This window comes from Passer domesticus, chromosome 23 (genome assembly GCF_036417665.1).
Source record: "Passer domesticus isolate bPasDom1 chromosome 23, bPasDom1.hap1, whole genome shotgun sequence".
Lineage (NCBI taxonomy): Eukaryota > Metazoa > Chordata > Aves > Passeriformes > Passeridae > Passer > Passer domesticus.
The window spans coordinates 4797290-4810672 of NC_087496.1; the positions used below are offsets into that span (position 1 = coordinate 4797290).

At 46.0% G+C, this 13383-nt stretch overlaps 2 long non-coding RNA genes across 9 annotated transcripts in view; one reads left to right on the plus strand and one right to left on the minus strand.

Annotated features, from left to right (window-relative positions):
* Window positions 1-770: 770 nt before the first annotated feature.
* On the minus strand, window positions 771-6296 carry LOC135285509 (uncharacterized). The gene is made up of 2 exons (XR_010350332.1): window positions 6167-6296; window positions 771-1709 (listed from the first exon to the last, which is right to left on the minus strand). It is a non-coding gene; the product is annotated as an uncharacterized LOC135285509 (long non-coding RNA).
* A 175-nt stretch (window positions 6297-6471) lies between these two features.
* Window positions 6472-13383, plus strand: part of LOC135285505 (uncharacterized) — a 134753-nt gene continuing 127841 nt past the window's right edge. For all 8 annotated transcript variants that reach the window (XR_010350318.1, XR_010350323.1, XR_010350320.1 and 5 more), the window contains exons 1-2: window positions 6472-6608; window positions 10393-10442. This is a non-coding gene — a long non-coding RNA (uncharacterized LOC135285505). The remainder of the gene's footprint in view (window positions 6609-10392; window positions 10443-13383) is intronic.

Below are 13383 nucleotides of genomic sequence, written 5' to 3' on the forward strand. Positions count from 1 at the left end.
TCCCTTTCTTCTCTTCCCTTCTCTTTTAAAGTATCATGTCTTATTGAAGTTGAGCTGTTTTCAGGTTAGAAACGCAGCACAAGTGATGCAGCTCAGCTCCTTCAGGAGAATTGCACTTCAACATCTCTCCACGAGTATTTATCACATGTACCTGTGCACACAAAACATTTAGCCTTGAGACAGCTCTCTCCTGAGAGAGGAAAAAAATTCAATTCCCTGAGCTCAACGCTGCTGCTTGTGCAGTTTGTCTTTTTCTCCTCCTTCCATCAGCTTTATTTTTCCTAGAATATAAAACCAGAGGTTGTCACAGGTAAATGCCTGCTGTCATTTATTACCCTACAACAAGACACTGAAAAAAAATCATCGTTAATCTAATTTGTTAAACTGAGTTGAGTCCCCTGCAATTCTGTGGCTGCATCTTTGCTGCATTATTTGCTGTCTCAGCTTTATCACAGCAACCTTTGATCACTTTTAATCAGGGATGTGAAGTGCCTGGCCCAAAGCTGTATGGATCAGGGGGATGCTGCTCCTTGGGAGCTGCTGTGCTTCCTGCTCTGTCCTTGCACCATCTTCAAAGTTAAACTTTCTTGTAATTTAGCATTAAACATGTCTGGGTTACCTGCTGCACACTGGAAACGTGCCAGCTACTCTTACTTAGTGTTCCATCAAATTAATGCAGTAAATTCTTTATTTTAGTAGGTCCCAAAGTTGGAAGAGACCAAAATTTGGCACATTTTTGTACACATCACACACTTCCACACCTTTTCTTCCCTCTGCTTCTGCCTGCTGGGGGTTTGAGCTCTTTAGCAGGATTTGCAATCTTAATTTCCTTAACTGAATTCAACAGGAACAGCCCCAAAGTCCCTTTGAGTCAGACTGTGCCTCTGGTACCAGCTCTGGAGGTCCCTCCTTGGCATCCTTGGCTCCCTTGTCTGGTCCATCTCATCTCCTGGAGGTTTCCCTCTTGGGGACACTGGGGACACACCATTACCTAAACTCTGGCTGAGCATTTTCTCCTGTCCAGAGCAATAAAATCTCCTGGGTCACTTTTGCTCTCAGTGCAAGGTTGGAATAAGCTTTGGAATAAGCCATCCCAACAGGCTCCAGAAGTCACCCCAGTTATATCCCAGCCCCAAACTCCCAGAGCCTGGCCCAGGGCTGTTAAATGTCCATGGAAAAGCCAGGATGTTCCTCCAGACACTCACAAGCAGAACTTGCTTTTTGCAGCTCCAGCAGGAGCCCAGCTCCCGCTGAAAACCAAGAGATTTGAGGTTTCTGAGTCACTGAAAGCCTTCTGAAAAGCTCTTCAGCGGCCAAAAGCGAACATGACAGTTCAGAGGAGCACAAACCGAGCCCCACCCTTGAGAGCCTTGCTTTAATTTGTCCTTTCCCACCAAGAATGGAAGGATGGATGCTGAGAACAATGGGGACGCAGACAGAACTCCTTGGGAAATGCAGTTTTTTTCCTCTGTAGCGCTTCCAGCGGCCACAAGGCAGCACGGGCAGGTAGGGGAGGCTCGCCGAGCTGGCACACGCAGCAGTGCCTGCTGCTCGCAGATGCTGGAAAAACCGGGATGTGCCTCCAATCCCTGCGGGCAAAGGAGATGCTGGAAATAGCATGGCCACGTTTCAAGCTCTCGCAGCACAATGGGAAGCAATCCAGGCTCTTCTGGTGTCAGGAAGGAGAGCGGGAATGAGTTTTATGCGTCCTGAGGGGGAAAAGAGGGAGGCAAAGCTGTCCCAGCTGTCCCAGCTGGCTCTGGAGGTTTGGCGCTGGTTGAAAGCGGAGCTGGAGGAACAATGGTCCCCTCCTGGTGCCCGTGCCTTGCTGGGCTCTGGCCTCACCCTGCCAGGTCTGTGGTCAGACACAACCCGTGGGCAGCAGCCCAAGCCCAGAGCCATCCTGTGCCCCAAGCTTGGGCAGCTCCCGGGGTTTTCACTCAGCCAGGATCCCCAGCCCTGCTGGGATGCCCGGAGGGGGCTGTGTTCTCCTCTGCTGCTGCTGACAGCCCCTCTAACAGCTTCTGAACAGGGAATATCCCTTTTCCCTGCTTCTCCCCATCCTGCCCTTTATTGCAGAGCCCGGAGGGTGTTTGAGCATCGCAGGCATTGAGGGGAGTTACCTGTCCCAGCTGCAGAGTCGTAGGGAGGGAAATATATTAATATATTAAATATATTTCACACATTTCCCTGTTTGGAATGAAATTAATCTCAAAAATATGTATATTTGTATATAAATATATATAAAAATAAATAAATCTATAAAAATAAATAAATATATATGTGAGTAGTCGTATATATATATATTATATACATGTGTGTATATGTGTGTATATATATACATACACACATATATATTTAATATATACACTATTATATATTATAATATAAAATATAAAATTGAAAAGGTAAACTATAAGATATAAAATATAAAATATAAAATATAAAATATAATATATAATATATAATATATAATATATAGTATATGATATATGATATATGATATAGGATATAGGATATATAATAGATAATGTATAATATATAATATAGGATATATAATATATAATATATAATATATAATATATAATATATAATATATAATATATAATATATAATATATAATATATAATATATAATATATATATTTAGTATATTTGATATGTAAAAATTAATTTATTTTTCAGATGGAGACACAGATCTGTTCCTGAGCTCCTTTCGAGGTGCAGCCACCCTAACTTTGGCATCCAGTGGTCCTCACAATTTCTCCTACATCCCTGCAGAGAAGAGTTTGGTGGCCTCGGATGCCCTGGCTGATTTTGCTTTCAGCAGGAAAACGGGAGGGAGCGTTTTCCACTTGGACACAGGACCTGTCTGAGAGCTGTGCTAAATAAATCATGGTGCCAGGGCTGCTGGCTAATTAGGCATGAAGGCAATCAGCAGTCTGCTGGCCCGGTGTGACACACACGGCACATTTGCCATGTGCCCGCAGCTCCCAGGCTGGGCATCCAGCAGGAAACGCAGCCCTGGGAGCAGCTGTGTGACCGTGGGCTCTGGGATTTCTGAGGGGGGGTTGGGATTTCTGACCGTGGGTTTGGGATTTCTGACCATGGGGTTTGGGATTTCTGAGGGTGGATTTGGGATTTCTGAGGGGGGGGTTGGGATTTCTGAGGGGGGGTTTGTGATTTCTGACTGTGGGTTTGGGATTTCTGACCGTGGGGTTTGTGATTTCTGACTGTGGGTTTGGGATTTCTGACTGTGGGTTTGGGATTTCTGAGGGTGGATTTGGGATTTCTGAGGGGGGGGTTGGGATTTCTGACCGTGGGGTTTGTGATTTCTGACCGTGGGTTTGGGATTTCTGACCGTGGGGTTTGTGATTTCTGACTGTGGGTTTGGGATTTCTGACTGTGGGGTTTGTGATTTCTGACTGTGGGTTTGGGATTTCTGAGGGTGGATTTGGGATTTCTGAGGGGGGGGTTGGGATTTCTGACCGTGGGGTTTGTGATTTCTGACCGTGGGTTTGGGATTTCTGACCGTGGGGTTTGTGATTTCTGACTGTGGGTTTGGGATTTCTGACTGTGGGGTTTGTGATTTCTGACTGTGGGTTTGGGATTTCTGAGGGTGGGTTTGGGATTTCTGAGGGGGGGGTTGGGATTTCTGAGGGTGGGGTTTGGGATTGGTGAGCGTGGGATTTGGGATTTCTGACCGTGGGTTTGGGATTCCTGACCGTGGGGTCTGGGATTTCTGACCGTGGGGTTTGGGATTTCTGACTGTGGGGTTTGAGATTTCTGAGGGTGGGGTTTGGGATTGGTGAGGATGGGGTTTGGGATTTCTGAGCATGGGGTTTGGGATTTCTGACTGTGGGGTTTGGGATTTCTGACTGTGGGGTTTGGGATTGGTGAGCATGGGATTTGGGATTTCTGAGTGTGAGGTTTGGGATTTCTGAGGGTGGATTTGGGATTTCTGAGGGTGGGGTTTGGGATTTGTGAGGATGGGATTTGTGATTTCTAAGAGTGGGGTTTGGGATTTCTGACCGAAGGGTTTGGGATTTGTGACCAAGGGGTTTGGGATTTGTGACCAAGGGGTTTGGGATTTCTGAGGGTGGGGTTTGGGAATTCTGAGGGTGGGGTTTGGAATTTCTGAGTGTCTGATTTGGGATTTCTAAGAGTGGGCTTTGGGATTTCTGTCCGTGGTGTTTGGGATTTGTGCCCGTGGGGTTTGTGGGTGCAGCTAGAACATCCCACCCTTCTCGTGTGAGTGGCAGAGGGCTGGCACGTTTCAGTCTGGGGCTGTCCCCCCAGGCAGGTGCCACCCCAGTGTCACACCTCGCTGCTGGGTGCTGCTGCTGGGGGCACTCTGAGCTCCAGCTGTGCCCTGTTCATCCAGGGCATGCAGGGCTGGGCATGGCAGGGGCAGTTCCTTCCTCAGAGGGTGCCCAGAGCAGCTGGGGCTGCCCCTGGATCCTGGAAGTGCCCAAGGCCAGGTTGGACAGGGCTTGGAGCACCCTGGGATTGGGACGGTGTCCCTGCCCATGGGATGAGCTTTAAGGTCCCTCCCAACCCAAACCCAAACCATCTCTGAGCAGCTCAGGGACACGAGGATGTCTAAAGTCACCACTCTGTGATTAAGCATCCATCAGTTCAGAGCTCAGGGTAAATCCTTCCAGCCCCTGTCGCCCTGCTGTCATGAACATCAATAAAAACCTGATTTTAGTTCTTGGCACATCCCAGAAAAGTTTCTGTGATGGTCCAGAGGAGACAAAATTCCAATTTAGCTGCCTGTTAGGAAAGTCCCCTGTTAGGGACTTTATGCATCTGAGGGGAACTAGGGACTTTCCTGACCAAAGGAAAGCTTTGGGATGTGAAGTGGAAACAGCAAAGAGAAAAGCTTTTGGGTTACTGCATTTGGGTTTAATTAGCCTGCCATGGCTGCTTCTCCAAACCAGCCAAAAACTTTCTCTGGGGGTTTCCAAAACCTCTTCAAGCTCTGTGCACTGGAAATGCAGCACAGCTTGGTTTTGTCATGTAGGATTTGGACTTTTTCTCTTATGATCCTGAAGGAAACAAGGGAAACCAGAGATGTGTGGGCAAGGAAACAATTTTTTAAAGAAATGACATCACTTGGCTGCCCTTAGGAGCAGAGTGGTTCTGAACTGGATTTGTGTGAATATATTCCCACTGTGCTCTGTCACAATCTGCAGGCTAAATTGGGTCTGTGTTCTCAAGGCCTGGGCCATTTGGACTCCAGAAATGTAATTTCTGTCGCGGTTTGTCCCGCTCACATCAGGACCTGCAGCCCTGTGGAGCCTGGCTTTGCTCAGACACTGAGGCCATGATAGTTTTAACCTATTTTAAATGCAGAGGCCTCAGAGGGTAATGTCCCATGCAGTTGTGATTGGGATTAGTGCTCCTTACCCTGACAATATTATGGCCTGTGTTATTTCATTTTAATTCTTGCACTTGGCTTTTTCCTGGAGGCTGTGACGGGGCAGCCAGGGCCTGCAGAGACTCCAGGACAAAAATATCAACTCCTCCTGTGGAGGAGGATTGAGACATGAGAGCAAAGTGGAAAAAACACCTGGAAATACAATGAAAAGCTTTAAAAACAACCAATGCCATTTTGCAAAATTGCTTCTCTTCAGCAATTCCCTGTGAATTTGGGGAAGGGGGGGTTTGCTGCTGTGCAGGGTTCAGGCACAGCAATGGTGCAAATTGCAAACCGAAGTGCCAAAACCAGTCTGGCCTGTGCAGGTCACTGGAATACACACAGCTCTTGCCTGCAAGCATTTGTAATCTAAAACTCCAGCTCTATTCCCACTGGAGGTAATGACAAAACTCCATGTGATTGCAAACGGAACAGGATTAGACCCTAACTAAATAAAAGGAGCTTTTTTTTTTTCTTTTAGTCACCAGATACTCCTTCCCTACGACAAATTCAAACAGCTTTTGTTCAGGAGTCCAAGAACCGAGTTTAGGCTGGAAAAAAAGAGCACAACTTCTTTCCTCACTTTCAAGCAGGTTTGGAAAGACAAGATTCGAAAGAGAATTCCCATCTGTTATTGGAGCATTTAATCATTCTCTAAAAGCCAGCACAGTTTTATTTTCTCTGGGGAGCGAGCAGCATTAGCTGAGGCATAAAGCAAACTCCACCAAGTGTAGAAAAAACTCACCCTGATGTCCTGTTTGACAAACTGACCTGCGGGTCACAACCTGAGTTTATTGATCCGTGGGGCCTTGTCTGGGTGCCGGGCATGTTTTCTGGACTTTGGTTTCAGCTGCATTCCTCACTTCTCAAAGAGGGGGTGTGGATTTCTGCTAGGAGTAACCACTGGGAAGGAAGTAATGTTCATTAAGTGTGCAGGCAGTGCAGGACGAAGCATGCTCAGTGCAAAAAGCTTCGCTCTCCTGCCTGTCAAGCCCGAGGTTTGAACTCGTTCCAGAACGCCGGATTTACTTTTCAGGAAGAAACCCTACCTGCCTGGGCTGCTTTTTTCCCTTCCCTCCTCCTCGGAGGAGTGCAAACAATGTTCTTTTGATGCTTTCCTGCGAGTGGGAATCTCGCCCTGGAGAAGGAGACAAAACTTTGCTACCTGTGAAACGAAGACTGCGTAGGTCAGTACGAGGGGGCGCAGAGGAACTTTGCGAGCAGCTTTTGTGACTTTTGAGCTCCCCTGTTTCTGCTCTCCTCTATCCCTTCCCATCTCCAGCAGAGCTGAACTTTTTTGGGGAAAAAAAGAGAGATTAAAAAAAAAAAAAGTTCAGCAGTTCTCTGCTTGTTCATTCTCTCTGCTGAAGGTAAACTTGGTTTAAGTGAAAACAGCCCGAATTTGCTGGGAGCTGAGCTTAACTTTTGCAAAGTCGACTTGCTGATAGAACAGAGATTTTTGTTTTCTTTGCTTTTTCTTCTCTTTCTTCTTTTTCCTCTAAATGCAATCCTGGGCTTCCAGCGTGTGCTTTAAAAGCCTGTTCCCCCCTTTCTCTCCCCGCCCTCTGCCTTAGAGCTGAAAATGAGACTCGTTCTTGAATAATAAACTCTGTCTTATCAAGCAAATCTTGTGGCTTGTTCATGTGATTGTTCCCAGTCCCAGCATCGATGGTTTTTGCCTTTTGATACATTTTCCAGTTCTTTCTGGAAAAGGAATTGCAAAACTTTTAGCAGAGAGGTGAGAGAAAGCAATTTTAGTTGATAACTGAGTTTTGCTTGGTGGCTGAATTTTTAAGTTTTTCAGTTTTTAAGTGCTCTCTATTTTTTGCTTTTAAAAGCATATTTTAAACTCCTGTCTCTCAAGGATTCAAAGGATTCCCAACCTCAGAGTGGGAAAAGAGAATTTTTTTTCTTTTTGTGAGACTTTGTGCTGCCTAATGGAGATTTTTCTGAGCATAGGCCAAATGGCCAAGAAACAAAATGACCACTGAATAAGAAGTGAAATGGACTTAAATAATTAGAAACTGCCTGTAGTTAATGATTGTTTGAAGTGGGCCAGAAACATTTGGCAGCTCCTGGTGTTAAATTTTGTCCTGGGATATATTTGGGAATAGTTATGTGGTTTATCAAAAGCTGGGATTTAAGTTTGTGTGGTTGAGGAGCAGACACAGACTTGGATATTTGTTTTAGAAACTGAAGAAATGACTTAAACGTGCAAATGTGAAATCCTTTTGTTTAAAAGGTTTATATTTATTATTTGGTTGTTCTAAACTGGGAGTTACCCATGCAGAGGATCTCAGTAGGAAAAAAGGGATAGCAGGTATGATGAATAACTCCTAGCTGGAGCATTAGGAGTGGAAAATATCTTTGCAAACTCCACAAATTTTGCTAAAAAACCTCTGCACAACCCCCTCTGTGCAGAGGGGAGGGGAGGAGTGGGTTTTGCTGGATCTCCTGGGGGATTCCCACTGGGATTACCTGCCTGGAGCCCGGGCAGGGACGGCGAGCAGCCAGGCCAGGCAGAAGGAATCTGCAAATACCCAAAGCTGGAGCTCTCTGATCTTTCCCCACGTCCACCCCCTGAGATCCAAGGGAGTTTTTGATGAGGGAAGGCTGGGGAAATGTCTTTGCCTTTTGATTTGGGGGCCTGCTGGGGATGGTGGTGCTGCAGATGGACACGGTGTGGCCACGGGGCTCCCTCTGTACATTCCAGCCCTCCATTTCCTGGGAAATGGGGAGGGTCTTTTGTGAGGCACTTTGCATATTTATGGGAGAAAAAAAAAAGCCTTGTGCTTTGAGAGGTGAATAAACCCAGGCTGCAAAGCTGCACATCCTTGGCTGAGTTTTGAACACGGACTTTTGGTGCCTGAGATTTATCCCAGACCCATTGTCCTCATCCAGGCACAAACAACGTGGCCTCCCCCTTTGTTCCTTTGCAGGTACCCAAATTGCACTAATCCAGCTTTGTACAAACCCACTTCATGTGGAGATTATCATTCAGGACAGGGAATATTTTGTGATTATTTAATTTCCCTCCCCAGGCTTGAAATTTTGTAATTTGTAGGTTTGGAAAAGTTGGAAGTGGACAAGAACTCTCGGTCCACAGAGACCATTCTTTCACCTGTGATGTGAGATACTCAGGTCCCCATTGTTCCTTTGCAGGTATCCAAATTGCACAAATCCAGCTTTGTACAAACCCATTTTATGTGGAAATTATAATTCAAGACAGGAAATATTTTGTGATTATTTAATTTCCCTCCCCAGGCTTGAAACTTTGTAATTTGTAGGTTTGGAAAAGTTGGAAGTGGACAAGAACTCTTGGTCCACAGAGGCCATTCTTTCACCTGTGATGTGAGATACTCAGGTCCCCATTGTTCCTTTGCAGGTATCCAAATTGCACAAATCCAGCTTTGTACAAACCCACTTCATGTGTAAAATTATAATTGAGGACAGGAAATACTTTGTGATTATTTAATTTCCCTCCCCAGGGCTGAGATTTTGCAATTTATAGGTTTGCAAATGTTGCGAGTGGAAAACAACTCTTGGCCCAAGGAGCCAAGACTTCCACCTGTGATGTGAAATACTCAGATCCATTAAAGGAGGATCGGCCGGGTTTTGGCCAATAATCCATTTAGTCTCCTGTCCTCCTTTGTTTTCATCCTTAAATAGAGCTATATTTCTTCCTCCACCTCCCCAGGTATTCCCAAGGCAAGTCTGCTCCTGTTTGTTGGTTGCATTTAAATCCTTCTTTATTTCTAAACCAAGAGAGGGGAATTCCACAGCTCCTGGAAAGGCTCAGGTCTTTCTAAGGTTTCATTTACCTTTTCTAAGCTTTCATTTACCTCCAGAGTGGAGCAAACCATTGCAAATGTGCTTAACCTCATTTTCTATCTTCCATTTTTGTGCTGAATGCTGTTATTTTGGACTATTTAAATAGGGGAAAAAACCTGAATGTGTCCCTCCAAAGTTCCATGGATGGTTTTGCTCTTTGAAATGGAGATGTCTCCATCTGAATCCAGCCACAGTCAAGAGGCAGAGGTGAAATTTGGAGGAGAGGAATGGGCTGGGTCCCATCTCCTTGAGCTGTGGGGCTGCTCCTGCTCTTGGAATTCTGGAGCACTCCAGGCATCTCCCAGTGCTCATATTATTGTGATTTTTTTTTTTTAAAGACGGGGATTTCTCAGAGCATTTTGAGGATCAGGATGTCAAGATGCAGCTGAAACACCCTGGGAAAGAGGGGCAGCTGGGATGAGGGAAACAGCCCCACGTGGGTCTCTGATGGGTCATTCCTGCATCCTAAATGGGATTTAGGAACAACCACATTCCTAAATGTGCTCTGTGCAGGCAAAGGACCCTGTGGTTGTTGGGATCTTCTCCCCAGAGCAGGACTCTCCATGTGGGAGAGCTCAGGGAGGTGGAAAGCAAGGAATGATTTATTTTCGAGGAAGCTGCACTAGATGAGGACGTGGAGTCTCTTTGGAGGAGGCATTAAAAACTGTATTTTTTCCTGTCTAGAGCAGAAGTGTAAGGGGAAAACTGCAAATGGTGCCTCAGGCAGTGTTTGAGGTGTCTCAGGCAGAAATGTGCATTATCACCACGCTGCTGTCCTTGAGAAGAGCCAAGGAACAGCAGGGCAGGTCACTGGAGGCTCCTCTGCCTGGTGTTTGCCCAGGATCACATGCCCTGAAACACCCCTGGGAACATCCAGAATGTTCTTCTCTCCCCACCTTCCCTGTCCCCAGGAGGAGCACACGAAATTTGCTGCAGGGAATGAGCCATGGAGGAGTTGGAAACCTCTTCACAAGTTCACAATAAAACCTTTTCCCTCAAGGTGTTGAATTTACCCCGATTTCTCCTAAAAGGCAGAGAGGTGTTGCAGGTGTTGCTGCATCCTTTGACACATGGGGCAGTGACTGTGAGCAACAAACAATTCCTGGTGTTAATGGTGGATTCCTCCCTTTATTTTTGCAGGCAGCAGTGGAAATGAAAGCAGTTCTATTTGCCACGCAGGCTCCACAAATGTAAGTACAATTTCTTTTGCCATCGGTGGAAGTGTGAGTCTAGCACAAGATCAAAGCACGAGGCACGTGTTGATGTTGTGTGGGGTTTTTAAAAAAGCAAACAAACAAGGAGGTCAGGGGAAAGTTATTTATTTGACATTTTCTTGCTGGCTTTGCAGAAAATCAGGGTTCATTTGGATTTAGATCCAGCTGCATTTGGGCCAAAGTTGTCTCTGGAGAAGTCTAGGAGGGACAGGAGAGGAGAAAAGCTTTTAGCTCTGTCTGTTGAGAAACCTCCTGGGCAGCAATTTCACAAACTCCTGCGGGACTGAGAAGTTTAACTCCTATTTTTAGAAGTATTGTGGGAGCTTAAATCAGCCTTTAAAGCTTTTAGGAACCTGGAAAGGCAGGTGGGAACCCCGTGGGATCTGTGAAGTGTCTGAACAGGTTGTGAGCCTCACTCTGAGAGTTAATACTTAACCCACCACAGGGACATTAGCAAAACCCACTTGACTTCTGCATCAATCTTCCCATACCCAAATCCTTATAAATCTTCTATCTCCTGGTTTCAGAGGAGCTGGCATTCAGAAATTCTGAAGCCTGAGTTTGAGGCTCTCAATGATTTTTGAATGTATTATTTATCCATTGCTTTCAAATCACAAATTAAAATAATGAATGCAACACATATTTCAGTGTCTGGTGGTGCCTCGTTGTGGAGTTCACCAAAGTTCAGGGGAATTTTTTTTTGTTTGAGAAAACCCCTTGAGGGGTTGGGGAGTGCAAAATTTAAGCTGAAGTTCAGCGCAGATTCTGCTCTCTGCAAAAAAAAGTTTTTAGAGTTGCAACCTGGGCCAGAGTTCAGCATCTGAATCCCCCTCCCCGGGCAGAAGGTGCAAAGAAATGGAACTTTCTGCATCGAGATGCAAATTCTCCATAGAAATGGGGCTTTTCTGAGCTGCTCTCGGGGTTCAGGTGGTTGAAAAAACGAGCTTTGTGTTCCCCGGGCAGCAGGGACCGGGGTTTCTCCAAAGTGCCTTTGTCTGGGGATGTGTAAAGCCCTCAATGTGTCATTCTTTCTGCTTCAGCTGTTAGAGACTCCCATCTTCTCTATTGATTTTACCCAGAGTTCTGCCTGCCCTTGAAGGTGTGACCTGTACCTCAGGCTAATTTATTTCTGTCATGGCTGCAGCGTATTTTAGAGGGCAGCAGGGGTAGGAGGGAGAACAATGAATTCAACATGGAATATAAATCCCAAGCCTGTAGCCCTCAGACATTCCAGCACACAGCCCATTCTCCTGCCTGGCATTCTGCACGGTCTTGGATTAAAAAGGGGGAAAAAGAAAAAAAGAGATGGGAAAAAAAAAAAACCCCAAGAAAAATAAAAGGCAGGCATTTGTATAACTAATCAGGTGAGCCATTGTGGGTAATCCCTTTGGTCACACACGCTGGCATGGATATTAAAATTTGCTGGGCTTCTAAACCACTTACAATGACATCTTAGTTTGTGAACCTGAATGGAAAAGCCTCACCTTGATGGCCTGGGAGTGTTTTTGGAGCTGAGCACTGGAAATTTGTGTGTGGATGGGCAGAAGGTTTGGTTTTGTGCTGAAAACTCATTTTGGTGGGCAGGGTGAAGGATTATTTTTTTAAATTTAATTTTATTTTGCGTTGTATTGCATTTACTTTCCTGCTCAGCTTTTATAGACTTAAATACAAATTTAAATGAGGTTTAAACTCTGCAAGTCCTGAGCTGGAGCTGCTGGCCCCTCTCTCAGCAGGGTTTTCTCTCCTGCCCTGCCTGTGCCCTGAAGCCTTTGCCTCCTGCCCCACTCAGCTCATCAATAATTGCATTTCTCCAGGGAAAAACTTGTTGCTCCCGAGCTCCTTTGGAGGAAAGCTGAGCACCCTGTGCTGCCCTGGCTGGAAGAGAGCTCTGCTGGAAAACTTGGGCTGGCAGAGTGTCCTTGGGATGGCTGCAGGGATCTCCAGGCTCCCTCCTCCCCCCTGGGTGAGGTTTTGGATCAGATCAGGGAACCCTGTGATGAGGGCGATGGTTTGGGGTGATTTCCTGCAGTTCCAGGCTGCTCAGCTCGGGGTTCTGCAGCACAGGAGGGGCTTTATAAAACAGGAGTTTGCATAATTCCAATTTACTGCCTTCACTGGGAATTCAGGGCCCATCCTTCAGGAGGGCTGAGCCGGGAGCAGCTGCCCTGGGGTTTCTGCTGTGGGTCAGGGCAGTGGGGCCAGCGGGGCAGGTCAGGCTTCAGGGCAATGCAGAGCACTCTGGAGCTGGCTATATTTCATTTCCAGGTGATTTTCTGGGAGCTGCTGCCACTAAATAAGCCCAGGATAGATGAATTTAGTGAAAATTCAACCACTCTGGCCTGTGTTCAAAATTTGCAGTTAAATCTGGTTATTTTCTGTGGGATTTGGGTTCCAGTGGGTCTGTGTGCCACAGACCCATAAATGTTTGGTTTTCATACCCCAAAGATTTTGTGCAGAAATATTTTGGTAGCACCTATAGAGAGGAAAAAGCAGAACAGGAGGTGTCAAATCAGAATAAAAAAGCGAATAAAAAGATTTAGGATTTATGGAAGGGGCACAGGGATATAATAAGAAATTAAATGGTATCTTTTTGCACCTCTACTCTCCTCATATGTACAGGATCTCTGCCAATATATTGATTATTCCCAGGGAACAAAGCAGCCAGGGCTGGGCATTCCAGCTGCAGCCTCCTGGTATCTTGGCATCTCTGTGTTTATGGGTCTCACCCTTTTTTATTATTGGCCCCCAGCAGCAATAAAGTCAGCCCAGATCCGGCCCTTTCAGAGCATTGCCACTCTCCTAAAACAGAGGGAGGGAGGGAATGGGAGCAGCTCCAGCACAGAAAACACCCTGGCTGCTGCTCTGAATGTTTTTTTGGACTTCCAAAGAAAACCTGAAATAGAGAGAAATATGAAAA